General features: G+C 28.3%; 1 pseudogene; it reads right to left on the reverse strand.

The window, feature by feature from the left end:
- Window positions 1-15,087: 15,087 nt before the first annotated feature.
- Window positions 15,088-16,755, reverse strand: LOC145832418 (uncharacterized; annotated as a pseudogene).
- Window positions 16,756-17,062: the final 307 nt, after the last annotated feature.

Below are 17,062 nucleotides of genomic sequence, written 5' to 3' on the forward strand. Positions count from 1 at the left end.
ACATGAGAAACTAAAAACTAATTACTAATCAAAATTAGTAATTAGCTTATCTTAATAATTAAAATATATTCAAAATATGTAAATAAATTACTTAGGTAAAACCGCCTCAGTTAAAATAATTTAAGTAAAAAACAAATTTTAATCAAAAACAAAAATATTTTTTAAATGAACTGATAGCAGACATGGACAATTATTTTACAACTTGATGAAAAATAATTAAAAAGCTACGGCTTTTCTAATGTTGTAAAATAAAAACAATATGTAATTTGGTCAAAAGTTAAAAAATGAAACCCTTGAGTTGTAAAATCATTCAATTTTTTTTTATCTTTTGATTGACTAATTTTAAATGAAAATTTTCTCAATTCAAATTGTGCAACTTTGTAATTATAATGTTTTTATACAGTTTATACGTTTTTTACAAAAGTAATTCAAAAAACTTTTTGATGCAGTTCTTTAAAAATTATTTACTGAATTTTACCTGATATCAAAAACTTAAAATGTGGACATCAATTCTTAGTAAAATGTTCAATTGCTTTTTTATTTGTTTATTTCAGTTTTTTTCAGGGGTTGCACAGATAACAGGTAAGCAATCAAAACACACCCCTGTTTGTTAAGTTGTTGACCTAAACTGCAACTGTTGATTAATATTTCAAAACTTTAAAATGATTTAATAAATACTATGTAACATTTTTAATTCAAATTAAGCAAAAGTATTGATGCAAAAGTCAAATAAACAATTTTCAGATTTAATACTAACTACTCTCAAGCTAAGCCATTTTGAGGCTCTACCATTTCATTCTATCTGGTTGCTGCCTATAAAAATGTCATATGGACGCAGTAAAAATCAAGTTTGTTAATGTATTACAAGGTTTCTACTGACTAATTCAGGATTATTAACTTGGTTTACTTTATTTAAAGCTTTAAACAATTTTCATGGTTTTTTATTTAAAGGCTAAAGTATATACTATCAAACGCTGTTATAAAAAAGAGTAGCTACAACTAACTTAAAAGATTTTTTAAAGTTTCCATATAAAGAATAAATTTTTAAGCTGATTATTTAAATTATTAAAAAGTTTACTGAATAAATATCTCCTGCTACATTTTTAAAGTAGTTTACTGTAAAATTCTAGATATGTTCCTAGCGGTATTAAAAATAGTTTATTAAGCTGTTATTTTTATTATAAGTAAAACTTTTAAAGCTAAACAGTGTATTGTTTTTGTTTTTTGATAATATATTTTGATTGGAAGTTTTCAAGTAGAAAATTCTTTAGGTTTTTCCAAAAGATTAGATTAAAAAAGTTTTAAAATAGTTGCTTAAAAAAAGTAGAAAGAAATAGGTTTTCATTTAAAATATCTGTTTTTCTTATATTTAATTTTGTTGCACCTTACACAAGAAACTTATTGAACTCACTAAGTTTAATTGCTTATATATCTCAAATGTTACTCTGAATTTCAAATAATATTATAAAGTAACTGATAGCTAAGATATTAAAGTAAAGAATAAAACTAACTCGATAAAAAGTGATCTACCTTTATATGAACAAAAAGTTTTTATTATAAATTAAACTTAGGTAAACAAAAAAGTTAAGATTAAGACAAAACTCATTTACTAAACGAAATAATTGAAAATAGTTTGCAATGTATTTCATGCTTAAAGAGGACTTTTATTTTTTGTTATTCAATTTATATTTTAATGTTACTCTTATACACTTTTAACAGGTTAGTTTAAAATTATATAAAAATTCAGGCCAATTAAAGCAAGATTGATTTTTACATGTTTTTTAAAAAACTCAGACTAGACTTATTTATAGGTTTTTGAAAATTTCAGGCTAGTTTTAATTTTTTACTAATTATTACTAATAGGCTAATTTTTGTGACTTTGAAATCAATTTTTTTTCTTATGTTTTTTTCTATAGTTTTAATTCCTTCTTTTATTATTATAATTTTTTAAGTATTAGCAGTAATTTTTTTTTGCAACTTCATCTTTCCAATTTTCTCAAAACTCAGGTTTTTTTGGTCACTCATGCTTGAATTTTTCATCTTGAACAGTACTAATCCTATTTGAACCTAACTAACTGACTATTTTTAAAACATAAAAGGTTTGTAAAATTTTAATATTAAAAAAACTTAAAAAAAAAATTGTTTATAAGAGTTACAATTGTTTTTTAATAAAAAAAATGTTCGAAAATTTCAAGACATCAAATAACTTTTAATTTAAAAAACTTCATGTGTCTAATAAAAGAATAAAAAAATATATTTTACAGTATAATAAGTAGTTCTGAAAATTCGAACTAATCTTATTTGAAAAATAAATTTACATATCTATAATATACTGCATTATGAATTCAAGTACAAAAGTATAGATATATAGAAATAAAATTTTGGCTCTTTGTCAACTATAAATCTTACCATAGCAGTAAACAAGTTTATACAACAAAACCATAAAGAGCTCCAACATGGTTTTTTACAAAAATTAACATTGGATCTTATGTAAAATCTCAGATTATGTACTATAAGATACTTTTTATAAAACCAAAATATTTCAATTAACTTCTAATACATAAATAGTTTTGTAAAAAAAAAAAAACAATAAAACTGTTTGGAATTTGAAAAAAATCATGGCTGATTTTCTTGGAATCTTAAAAATTCACTTAAAATTTTTGAAGAAAAAAAATAATACTGAAAAAAATTAAGAATTAAATTAATTATATGTTTCTTACAAGTTATTCGAAATTTGTAAAAGATATACTGAGAAAGTTTTAAAACAATTGCTCAAAAATAGAGAAGGAAACAGGTTTTAGTGAAACAGTCTATTTTTGTCTTTTTATTTTGCTTCTCCCTTTAAAGAACCTAAAACTTTCTATCTTTCATCACTTATATCAGGGTATCCACAAAACCTGGAATCTTAGAAAGACCTTAAAGTTGACAATTTAGGCTAAAAAAACCTGGAATTTTAAACAATTTTTACATGTTAAGTTGTAAAATTTTGATTTGATACAAAAAATCTATCATAAAGATAATAAATTTTTGTCATAATCAATAATTTTTTTATTACAAAACACATTTAAATTAGCTTTACAATATCTTTTCAATGTTGTTATACTACTAAGCAGTTTTTAACCTAAACTTAACTTAAAATAGACTCAAAAGTGTGTACTTTCAAAAGCTTGGCAGATATTCAGGTAACTGGGAACAAATTTCTCAAATACCAGTGGCAACCCTGTCTCATAAGTTATTTTGAATTTTAAATACAGGTAGCTCAGTTTTTTATGTAAAAAAGGAAATTAACTTTTAAAATAAACTATTTACTTCTTTCCCCTATAGCCTCAATAAAAGACTTAAAAAGAAAACTTAGTAAATATAGTAGTTATATAATTCTACTCGTACAAATTTTAAAGCATTGAATTAAAGCATATTTTATATATTTACATAACTATTACGAAAACTAAAAATAAAACAGTAGTAAACCTGTTCCCAACTTATATGTTATAGTTTGTGTAACTTTTATTTTGTGTAAAATAATGTATTTAAAGTTTAAACATGTAAACTCATTAACTTTATTAAATTAAGACAGCAGTCGAACTAATAGAAAATATATTGATTTTTCTTTTTGCATCAAAAGTGTATCTTTTTTAAACAAAAATACAAAACAAAATTCTTTTACCAATATTCATTTTTCATAAATTGTAACCATGATATTGTTTTCAGTACGAAAGCTCATTCAAACCCAGACAACTTCTGAACTGGCAGGTGCCTAAAATTTTCACCAAGTTTCCCAATTCAAGAACGGGTTTTTCACAATACTTTGCAGATGACAGGGGCTGCCTTTTAACTGGAGTTCCTAGATCAGTTGAGTCACCATGGGGGACTTATATTAGTTTGTTGTTTTATTGTATTTTCTAAGTAGGTTTATTTTAATCTAAGCTCCAAAGATATAAGTACTTTTTACTACACTAATTTTAAATTAGTATCCTTGTTATTATTTTGAATATTATAGATACAAAATGTTTTTTAATAGAATTTTTTGTTTAAAGTAAATTGATTGGTATGTTTGTATTTTTTTATGTTATAAAGATTTTGCTTTTAATCAAATTTGTACTTTTAAATAAATGTGGCTGAGAAAGTAAAAGTAGAAACAAAATACATGATATTTAGCTTAAACTTCAATGTTTAGCTTAAACTTTAAGTGCATTGAAGTAAAGTCAAAATAAACAATCATAAACTAAATAAGGTTTTTTAAGTCCAGTAAATAACTTATTTGATTTAATGTAACGTTACTATATCTATAAACTAAAGACAAAGACGTTTTTATGATAGATTAAATAAATAATGTACATTGGTATATTAAGTTCCTGTTATTTTCAAGATGGTGTTTGACAGAATGCTAATAACGTTTTTTTTTTCTGCTCGTGTGTTGTATTTATTTCTTTGTCTTCTAATCATCAAATATGTACAGTTCTGCTTTAAGCTGACTGACAAAGATGAAAATTCACTTACACAAAACGACATCAATGTTTTTTCTTACTATTAGTTTGATTAGTTTACAAAAGAGTTAGTTATATAGTTAATTTTTAGACAAGCAAGTTGAATAATACAATTCTCTCTGTGTTCTTTCACAGTTTGCATGTTATTATTTTACTTATAAAAAGTCCAATTTACCTACCTGTTTGGTTTAAAGTAAAAAAAAAACGAATAACTTTTAAAGTTATAATCCAGGTTCTTGGGACATGCCACTGAAAATCCCACCCTCGCATCCAAAGTACACAGGAAGACTGAAGAGTGAGCAGTGCAAATTGAGGAAGTGGCGCGAGAATAGCTCGCTTCAGCACCACTGCAACGGATTCCTTCACTACCCCACCAAACATTCTCCCGTTAGTTGACACATATTGTTAAGTTATGGTGGTTGAGTTGATCGTTTTTGTATTTTTCATTGTTTAAGCATTCACTTCATATCTCAATAAAGTTATTTGTGTGATTTTCACCGAAAGTTTTTTTTTAAATACTCCCAGCTAATGAAGTACTAAAATAAATACAAAGATAAAATTAAGTCTTTGAGACTTGATACATAATTTACCTTTTCTAGCCTTAGGTAAAAAGATAGAAATATTTTTGGTGCATTACAAGGTTTTCAGTTTCCAGAATATAAAAGCTTTAGTTTAATACTTAAACTTTGTGAGATTATCACACTTGATTTTATTTTGTAGTGATTACTGGAGTTTTAAAATAGCTCATTATCAGTAAAACACTTATAAGATGTTATTGTTATCTGCAAATAATAGAATACTTTAGTGATGTTATGTGCCCACAAAAGTTTAGTTTAAATGTATTCCATTTAAATTTAAACATGGATAACACTTCAAAAGTTAATCTTTAAAGTAAAATTTTGTCTTAGATACTTTATTTTATATTTATTATGTTTGATTTATTTTGTTTTAAAATTATTGCATAAATGTTGATATCAAATACTTGAATAAACTTTTGTTAATTTCTTATGCTAATGCAAAAATTCAACAACACACTTAGTTTTTATTTATATTTGTACGGAAGTTTTTTACAAAAATTAACTTCGGATCTTATTTAAAAGCTCAAAGTATAAGTTTTAAGTCAGTTTTTGTATGATATAAAGTTTGAAGCTATATTTTGAAATAAAATCATAAAAAGTTTACAAAGAAAACGTAAAAATTGAATTTTTTTTTTCAACTTTATCAGCTATTTAAAGATGTACCAAAGTTAAAATTCATTTTTGTTTTTGATGTAGAAACCTCGAATTATCAGAAAACATTCCTTGAACAGATTTAAACATTTCTAGTGTTGTATTTTTTAAATACTTTAAATAAAAATTTTATATAAAAAATACAAAAAAGAAGTATTTTTTAAACACTAATTTTCTTGTTTTTATTTCTATTAAAAAGCTTTTTAATAAAAGATTCAAATATTAGTAATGGTATGATTTATTGTAAAACATTGAAAGGGAAGATTGATTTTTAGTGGAATAGTTTTTTTTCCGCCTTTTGTAAAGAACCTAATTAATTCATTGGCTTTGTTATCTTGTATCTCAAAAGCTACTTTTAATTTTTAGCGGTAAAAATTTACTGATAGCCAAGATAAAACTCAACAAATTTAGACCAACTTATAAGAAACATGGTGAACCACCCTATGCACTTAATAACAAATATAGCTGCTTTATAACATTCTCAAATTAGTTTATACAATAATGAAATTTTCATTATGTTTTCAAAAGAATCCAATCAGCTTTTTTCTATAGTAAATTAATTAACTGTAGTTCCCTTTGTAAACAAACTATTTCAACAGCTATATTTTTCTTTACCAACTGTTGAGTAAGACTTACATAAACAACTTAGATATTGAATTTAGTTAATGATAAATACTGCAGCTATTTTAACAGTCTAAAAATTGTTTATTAAGCAATAAAACTCTCGCTTTCATTCGAATTTAAAACAATTCAAAAAACTTTTCTTAAACTAAACAAACCACGGTTGTCTTTGTAAATGTCATCTGTTTCAACAGAAAATTGGTGAAAATCGACCTGAGCACCCTCCGCCCCCAAACACCACCCCGGAATCCCCCTTAGACGAAGAAGTTGACTTGACTCCTTTCGAAGACGTTCGGCCCGGACAAACACCTGGACCGCATGGGTCGCTCAGGTAACGTGTTTGTTTTTACATCGGCTTAACCTTAACACTGAGGTTCTTTTTCAAAAATAGTTATGTATAGTTTGTTTGAAGTACAGCTAGAAATTAAAGTTGTTTTTTTAAGTGACGGTAAGCTCAGGTGTTTATTATTAAGCGGTTAGTGATTTTTTATTATTTAACATTTCTAAATGTTTGATGTGAAGACCCAAATGCATATTATTTATTTATTTTGCTTTGTGATACTAAAGTTTAAACTAATTATTTACTAATTGTTTGTTTAGCGAAAAGCTAACACTCCCATCTTTAACATTTGAAATGCAGTGTTAAAAGTATTTTTATGATTATGAGTGTATTTGACAGGTAAACAAAATATTTTTTCTATAGCGACAAATTATTAGAAATATTACGATGTCCTTATATTTACTAAATTTCAGTTAATTTTTTTAGTGTGTTTTTTGACCAATTTTTCACTAAATGTTTATTGAATAAAGATGAAGTACATTTTGTAAATTAACTAATTGCTTAGTATCTATCTAAAAAGAGAAAAAAAAATTACTCGAATGATTTTTTTCTTTGTGTAATACTTTAAAAACTGGATTATACCAAAATTTAATTGGATAATTTATTTACAAAAAACTTACTTTTAAAAACCTTAAAATTTTTATAATTTTTTGTACGAAGAGAAAGGGCCTAGGATTTTTTTTCTGTGTTATTCATATAAAATCAAAATATTTCTAATTTTTATATAAAAACAAATTATACAGTAATCTTCCTTTATTCTACCGACATATGTTTCTGTGTGTCAACGAATCAACACACTTCAACTGGGTTGTTAATGGAAAAGATTTTGAACAGTTAATTTTTATATATTTAACTTATACATTGCAATAACTTTAATTATAGTTATTTATTTTTTAAGACATGCTAAAAACTACTTTAAATGAATTATTTTAAGGTTTTTTAATATCTATATAATTTTTTCAATTTTGTGGGGGAACAATAAGTTTTTCTAAGGCTGGTTTTCCTTGCAAAATAAGTTGTTAAAAGTCTTTAAGTTTTCTTTAAAAACGTTAAAATGTCTGTCAGTATTAGAGTAATCTAATAAAAGATCAAAACAACCTTATTGTAAGTTTCTTTATAGTCAGTAAAAGTTTTCAAGTAATTTATATATATTTTTTTAAACTTAAGTCGTAAGGCCTTTAATATTTAACATCTTAAAAAGTTCAAATCCTGTAAAAAACAAGTAGACTACATTACTAAATCTATGTTACTTAGCACTGTATAAGTCACTACTTTTTACGGTTGCAAGTAGTCACCGCCTCTGCACTTTAAGAAATCCAAAAGTATATTTTTGTTACTTTTCTTACAGCTGTTCTTTAACACTAACATAATAATTAAAGAGCCAACAATATTTTTTTTATCAGTAACTTCTGTAACATTGCTATTCTTCTTCAATACTGGCTGAAAATTTTTAAGATTTCTACCAAAACAACCATGACTTTTAAAAACACAGCCACACGGGGGCGCGCCAACTAGTTCCCGACTTCTCCCGCATGTCGGTGAGATCTTTCGAGGAAGAAGAAGATGACGGTGGGAAGATGGAGCACATGAGGGTGGGCGTGGACGGTGACGAGGCTCAGGCGGAAAGGGCCAGGCTCAGAAGGGGACAGTCGGGCATGAAGACGGGGCCCAGCTTGAAGTGAGTGTTTCAGTTTAGGTTTTTTTTAGATTATCACTTCTTACACAAAATGGATTGATTAATTGAATTGGATTTATTCTGTACAAGTTTATCTAACGCTTGTTGTGACTGTTTACATTGCAGCATCAAACGTGCTTCATGTTTACTGAACATGCGTCTGATAATAAGAGTAGCGGAACATGATTGAAAAGCTAACAAGGTTTTAAAATATAATTCTAAAATTTATAATCAGTTATGATGACACGAATACTTAACTTTATTATTACAAGTGTACATTTTTTAATAGTTTATATTCTAACTTATCAAAAATCGGTTCACTCTTAACAGTTGCCTCATATTTATTTTACAGTGACAGGTACCATCCGCAAAAATTCGGCGAAGAGAGCAGACAAAGAAGGAAACCGTTTGCAAGAAACTCACAAGTAAAATTCGCTGACAAATAGGGTTAGTTCGTTTTATGGAAGAATTAAGCGCTTGTTTTGAGTTAAAAAATTTAACTAACTAGTAACTTTTAAGCAATAAAATAAACAGATCATGCGTATTTTTAAAAAGTAAATTTATTTCTGAATTAAACACATTTGATAAGTTCAATTCTTTAACATAGGATTTATTATAAGTTTTCAAATTTTTTTTTCATACTGTATATGTCTTTTATGAATTTTTTTCATAGGTTTTAAACACCATACGTTTTTCTAATAACAAAATTTAATGTGCCCTTTATTTAGTTTTAATCTATCGAAAGGTTTTAGTATTGTTTACAACAGGGTTTCCCAAAGTGGGCCATTTCAGAAATTCTGGGCAGTTTAAAGGGCAATTTAAAGAGACCGTAGGTGAACCATGAGGTCATAATTTTAAGTTTACACTGAATATTCTGGAATTCTTGATAAAGAGCATAAAAAAGGTTTAATTAACTTAAAAATAGTTTTGAAACTTACACCAGATATTACGGGAAAATTTAAACTTACACTAGACTAGGGCTTCTCATTTTGGGCTCTTAAAGAAATTTAGAGGCCATGAGCTGCAAAGGGGGACATGAAACCATACTTTAAAACTTACACTAGATATTCTGGACTTAGTTAATAATAAAGAGCAAAAAAAAAGATCTTAGGCCTTTAAAAGAGTATTCTAAAAATATAATTGAAGGGGGCCATTGCTTTTCAATTTCTTCAAAGGGAGCTTTAAAAAAATGGGGAAACCCTGGTTTACAACATCATTATGATTAAAAACTTATTTATTTTGTTGACTTATAAACTTTTCATAAAACTCCAAATCAGCTTTTAAAATTTCATACACATTAAAAACTAAATCTTTGGTAGTTTAGTATAGCGGTGTTGGTATTATCAAAACATATTTTACTTTTGTTATAATTTCTAAAAGTTTAATTTGCCTTTTCAAAATGTCTGCGTTTAAATTGTAATTAATTCTATTATTTTAAATTTTTTTCAGGCTAGACAAATCATAAGAAAAAGCAAATAACCACCAGCGGAAGCTCACAGCATTTTTAACCAAAACTTTTATGTTACTATTTTTTACAATGTAACATGTTTTTTTTTCGGAAGTAGATCAGCAATTGAACGTCAATTTAGTTATTGAATATTTTTTTCTTACATCTTTAAAAAACTGCACATTTTGTATAATTCATATTTTTTATTGATGGATTAAATTTGATTGGCAGTTTTTTTTGAAATGTAAATTTATCAACATAATATTGTAAATAAACTTTGGGAATACTAAAAGTTCACTTAATAAATTGTTAATTTTTATTTTGTTTTTCATATCTCAAAATTGACTTTTATATCTATTAAGATAAATTTAAACAGCTTTAGATATTTGGAAATATTTAGTTATGAAAATTAAAACAGTGTTAACTAATTAGTTATTATATTGTATAATTATTACATTTTAACTAGATGATAGTATTAGTATAATACTTTGAAAGTTTAGTCAAAAATAGTTATGTCATAAACATTCAAATGTATAAAGTCTATGTAAAGATTTAACTTTTTTACCAAGTAAATTTTTACCAATTTAAAGTAATGTTTAAGATAAAATCAACAAAAATAAGGATTATAAAAAAATTACTTAAAACTAAATTTAAAAAGTACAATAGTACAGTAACCGACAAAAATATTTATACACTTAGTTATCATAGTAACAAATTTAAACTGTACTCTTTGTTTATTAATCTAACACATGCTTCTGTGTGTTAACACACTTCAACACTTTTTAGCTTACAGTTAAGATTAAGGTGAAAAATAGTGTTAAACAGTATAATAACATTGAAAAGATTCTGTAACGCTACTTTAAATGTGTTTTTAAAAAAATTTATTATGACAAAAAGTTTACATCTGTTTGATATATTTTTCGTTTTAAATCAAAATTTTACTTCTTATTATATAACAATCGTTTGAAACTCTAGGTTTTTTAGTGATTTTTGTTCAAAATTCTAAGTTATTTCTGTTTTTTTTCAAATTCAAGGTATTTATTTAGCCTAAATTTCAAAGTTCCAGATTTAGTGGCCATTCTGTAGTATGATTAAGGTACTAAATAATAAAACTGTGCGAGCCTAAGTAATAATTATCAATTAAAAATTAAACACATTAGTCTTTTTTTTTATATAATAGTTTTAATAAACTTTAGATTCAGGTAATGGTAGTAATGTTTTTTGCAAAGCAACCATTAAAATCAAAACAACAAATAACTTAGTATTTAGTTTGAAAGCTCATGCAATTAGAATTTAAAATAAATATCAAAAAAAAATTATAATACAGTAGACTACCGCTTAAGTACGCAAATTGAACCCGACCGAAAAGTGCGTACTTTTTGACAACATAGTATAATATGAAATTTAGTTGTTTGTTTTCTTTCTTACAACTAGCCACCTAATAATTAAGCCAAATAAACAAGTCTTTTTATTTTCTATAACATTTAATACATAATTCTAATCTGCAATTTTTTTAATAGATTTTAAAATGATTTATTTTTTCTATAAAAAGTTTCTACATAAACACATAATATAAACATTTAATATAGAAAGTCAATGTCAGTCAATGATATAAAAAAGGTAATTAAGCCATATTTTCCATACTTTGTTTTGTTAGAGGGAAAGTACCAAACTCTATTGTGTAAAACAAACATTTTCAAAATATCAATGTGTGTACATTTAAATTAAATTATGACTTAACTATGTTTTATTTGTCGGTTTTTTTAACTTAGTCATCTAGATTTATTTATTTTGTAGCATTAGCTCAAATATCATTATTCTTTTCTGCAACCACTACATAAGTATTTAGTTTATTAACATTTAATAACAGGACTGTCACAATCTCAGGCCACTTAGACTACTTTTTTATTAAATCATTTGATATAAATATATAAAAAATATATATAAAATTTAGAATTTTTTTTTGTTTTTCTGTATAAGTGCGTACTTAAGGCGAGGTGCGTACCAAAAAAAGTGCGTACTTAAGCGGTAGTCTACTGTATTTGAACTGCTTGTTAGCTTTATAAATCAATAGTAATGAGTTTAGTAAAAGAAATTTCGACTTACAGTCGCTTAAATAAAGAAAAAATCTCCATATTTGTCAAATAAAAATGAACAGTCATCTCACACACCCCCTGGAATGCTGCATCGCAACACCAAGGGGTGCAAGCGCCCCTGGTTCGGAAAATATACTTAAAATAGAGTTTTGAACCTACTATCAATATAGCTTTTTGCACACCTACAGTTGAAGAGGTGCCCATGTGTGGATGATTGTTTGCCTGCAGGCTTTTTGTCGAAATTAAAAATAAACTCTAGCTTTTTGTTACACGAATTGAAACGTTGAGATGTACTACCTAAATAATCAATTTCGCAATGACAGCTAAAAAGTGTACTACGTTACTTAATCCGTGGCTAGGTATAGCATCATTAACTATTCGATTAAGAGGGCGGTAGGTGTTATACACAACACGTAACGCTTTTAAAACCCGATTTAACAACTAATGAAGCTTACCAAGATAACCTAATTAAGTTTTCACCCATGTAAGGTAGGTGGGCGTAGACTGGGAAAAGAAGTGAATTCAAGGAGGGTAAAGGGATTTTAAAGTATACGTTAATAAATAGGTTGAATTAATTGATTTCTAAAAACCGTTAAGTTAAAGATATATGTTTTTTATGGTAAAAAACATCAGTCTCAAACTCCACCCCTTGCAACGATAAACGTTTTCTGGAGAAAAGTGAGTGTGTTACATCATATGTAGTTTTACCTGCCCCATTAATATTTAACTTTAACTATCCAAAAATAAAATAAACAAAAATATCTTTTAAACAAATAAAAAACCCTTGGTGACACGCCATTTGGAGAACACTCACAAGGCTAAAATATCAACACTAAAAACCACAAAGTGTGGGAAAATCATGAAGCTCAAATCCCCAAGTAAGTGTTCACCGGCGCTACAACAAAAAATCACTTCAACAATCCAACCATGTGATCACCGCCACCATAGTGAACTAACAATCAGTTGTTAACCAAATGCATAAAACTGATATTATAATGAATACTTTAGCATTAAATAACTATCCTAAAGCTTGGTAACTAACTAATTTACTTAAATGTTACTCAGAAAAATCTAAAATTTAACTAAATTACAAAAAAAAAACTATTAAGAAAAATGCTGCTGAAACTTGTATTAGTAGAATTATTTTAGTCTTATAAAAGTTCGAAGAAAAAACTTTTATTTATGCAATAGTAATTAATATATACAGCTAACAAATAAAACAAACAAAAATATAATGAAAACTGGATAGCAGCAAATTAACAATCACGCGCAACCATACAATATCTTTCCTCACCAACAGACCGAAACCAGCCAATCATGATCAGAGTAAACACAAACTAAATTGACCATACATATATTAAGAGAAACAGATATAAATAACAACCAAAAGCAATTAAGCAAATCTGCATGCAACACAAATTACTCAACCACGGCACTCTAAACTTACTCAGTATATTGGCTTTTTCTGATCCTTTTCTAGGTTTTTAAAAATTTATTTAAAAGATTCACGTACCAATATAAATGATTATATATTTTTTATTTTAACAGCCGTAAAATTTATAAACAGGGTTGTAACCGATCGAGCTGAATTAATTTTCATGTCTTTTATAAAACAAACTCTGGTTTATAAGTACAAAAGCAAAGACTTGAAATTGTATAAAGTTTTCAATGTTATTTTTAATTCAGGTTAAACAACAGTTGTTTTGCTGGTTCCAATCATCTGTGAATGATCGATGTATTTGTAATTAACAGCTAAAATTAAGTGATGATAAACTTTCGTCTTAAGAGTTTGTTTGTATCAAATTTTCTGACTTTTTTTCGATAATCCCCCTTTTTTTTCTCTTGACTTTGTGGCAACCCTGTATAAAACTATTTAATTCGATACTTTGTAGTCTAGTTTTTCATACTATGTAAGTATTTTTAGTGCTTTTTACTTTTGGTGTAGTTCGTTATTTATTTTCTAAATTAAATTTGTAAAATACCGGTCTAGTAAATTTATCAACTTGAACTTTACGATAACCTTTGTTATATCATAAATAAGATATACAACAATTAAAAAAAGATTAAGCTACTACAACTCTTATAAATATAAAATATAAATATGATCATAATTTATAAATATAAAATTCTAGCTTATGACAGCGAGCGCTTTAGGACCTGTAAATGGATACTATTGATTAGCAGATTTGTTAGTTTTTTTCGTACTTTTAATGCATATCTATTACTAATTTATAAATATTTTTACACTTTTATTTCAACTGAAGTGACTTTATTTCAAATTATTCGTTTTGCAATTTTAATAACAAAATAGTAAAACTTTAATTTAAACGACCTAAAAAAGATAGTTAATATTTTTTTTTTATTCAAATGAATTCTACGTATTTAAAGACCTTTTCAATAAATTCGAGTTTGATGGGTGGAAGTAAATCGTTTAAAGAAGGTGGTCTAAAATTTAAGCTGAAGTTAAATTACTTGAAAAGTTAATTGAAAGGAGCTGCTCAAATGTTTTGGAAAAGCATATAATTAAACCACTGCTAACTTAAGAAGTTGCGTCAACTATTTGCAAAACTAGAATCTTTAATTTCATTGGTGCTATATATATGTATAGTATAGTAGCTTTTTTATTACTTTTGTAACTACAATTATTTTTTACTATCTTTTAATTAAATATACTAATTTTTCTGAAAGACTAATTTAATAGAAAACATATAAAACGAGCTTATACAAATAAAAGGTCATCTGACGCAGCATAATAATTTCTGATACAAAAAAATAATTTATTTAAATTGATTTCGAGTTTTACATTTGTTGTTTAAACAGTAGGTCATTAACTGACATATCATGATTGTAACTGAAAAAACTTAATTAGAAAAAAATTGGCAAATAACATAATTAAAACAATTCAACAGATTGGTAAAAACGAATTCAAAATGAAAAATCATGCTGACCTGACAAAATAAATTGTAGATGACAGTTTTTAAATATCAACTTTTCTTTTAGCCTAGCCGTAAAAAGCTTTAAAACATGCAAATCAAAACTAAATCAATCTCCTAAACGTTGAGGATTTTTTGTAAGCGTTCAACTACAAGTCAGGGAGTACACTGTAGACTAAATGTCCCGAAATTAAAACCAAATCAACGACCAAAACGAGGTTTCCCAAAAATTTAAAAAAAAATACCAAACTGCAACGAAAATCTACTGTTGCTTCAACTGCGGACCGTCGGCTGTCATGATCCACATGTCGCCGTTGCTGCTGCTCATCGTGCAAGGATTGTGAGAATACGACGATTGCGAGTAAGACCTTTTTTGATGATTGGCAGCTGAAGGCTTGTGACTTTCCAAGTTGTTCTCGAACTCGTAAAGCTCCGGGTTCACATTTTGCTTGGCCTCCTTCAAAACTTTTATCAGCTGGGTAGCGTTTTTTCCGTCTTTTCTCATAAAAAATGAATGTGAGGTTCCCTTTTGACCGGCTCTGGCCGTTCGACCGATTCTCTGCACGTAACTCTCGAGATTTCCGGGAAAATCGTAATTTATAACGTAGCGCACGTCGTGAACGTCCAGCCCTCGGGACGCGACGTCGGTGGCTACCAAAACCGGTGTTTCCCCTTCTCTAAAACTCTTGATGGCGTAGGTGCGCTCCTCCTGACTCTTGCCGCCGTGGATGCAGGAAACGTTGAATCGGTCGTAGTACAGATCGTCGGCCACTTGCTGGCACTTGCGCTTGGTCTCAATGAAAACGATGGTCTTGTTGTCGCCCGTCTTCATGATGTCCTTCATCAACTCGAGCAGCTTCCCGTATTTCTCGTTTTCCTTGCACACCCAAACGTGCTGCTTGATGTTGTGGTTGGCTGAAATTTCATTCGAACCCACCTGAAAGTGAACCGGGTCTCTGAGGAAGTCGCTAGCCAATTTGCGGATTTTCAAGGGCCAAGTCGCACTCCACATTAGGGTCTGCCTGTCAGGTCGAATGTACCTCAAAATTTTTCTGATCTGTGGCTCGAAACCCATGTCCAGCATTCTGTCAGCCTCGTCCAAAACCAAGTAGGTGCAGGCAGTCAGCTTGACCTTGCCGCTTTCCAGAAAGTCAATGAGGCGGCCGGGAGTTGCAATCAAAACGTCACAGCCCTTCTCCAACCTGCCTATCTGATGCCAGCGAGATTCTCCGCCATAAACGCAAGTGAACTTGATGTTGGAGTTTTCGGTGAAGTTCTGCACCACTTCTGACACTTGCTGGGCGAGCTCTCTGGTGGGAAGCATCATGACAGCAATTGGGTCGTACCTGTTTGACTGACCAATTAGCATCTCAACATGTACAAGGGCCGGCAGCAAAAATCCCAAAGTTTTTCCCGAGCCAGTCTTGGCAATGCCAATGAGATCGTTGCCACTCTGTGCGTAAGGCCAGCAAATTGACTGAATCGATGTTGGTTTTTCAAAACCCAAGGACATGAGCTTGTTTTGGATGTGGCAGGGAAAATGGGCTTCGTTGAAATTCAAGATGGGATTTTTCTTGTGTCCCCCAGTAATTGTGATGGTGTTTGCGTCCAAGAACTTTTTAATCTCAAACTGGGTTCTGACAGCAGTCACACTCGACTCTGTGTAAAAGTTTTTAACCACTGGCGGAAAACTGTACCAAAAGGTTTCATCTGGGGGTGAAACCACCTCCTTGTTGCCATAGTTACCTCCAGCACTTCCTTTTTGCCACTGTTTTTGTCCGCTGTTCCTGTTGAATGAAGAATTGTAGTAATCATTGGACCTGTCTGAATAAGAATCTCTCCTGGAGTCATTTCGGTTGTTGTAGCTTGTATGGTAAGAATCTTTCCACCTCTGACCAGAATAACTGCGTTCTTGTCTACTATATGACATATTAAAACCTGTATAACAATAATACACTGAACAACAAGACTGAAAATACAATTATAAACTTAAAATTTTTGTTTAACTAGTATAAGAATAACTAAAACAGTTAAATCTATCTACTTTTACCCAGTAACAGTATATATAAACAATAAAATGTGGCAGAAAAATACGCTTTTGCTGTAATTGATGTTTAAATCGGTATGAGTGAATATTGAATAATTTTTTGTCCCATTGAGTAAGAGGATTAATCAGGTTACACAATTTGTTAGAAAATAAAATACAAAAAACTTTTGAAAAGTTAATGCACATAAAC

The sequence above is a fragment of the Thalia democratica genome, chromosome 3, assembly GCF_965202585.1.
Source record: "Thalia democratica chromosome 3, ktThaDemo2.hap1.1, whole genome shotgun sequence".
NCBI classification, from domain to species: domain Eukaryota; kingdom Metazoa; phylum Chordata; class Thaliacea; order Salpida; family Salpidae; genus Thalia; species Thalia democratica.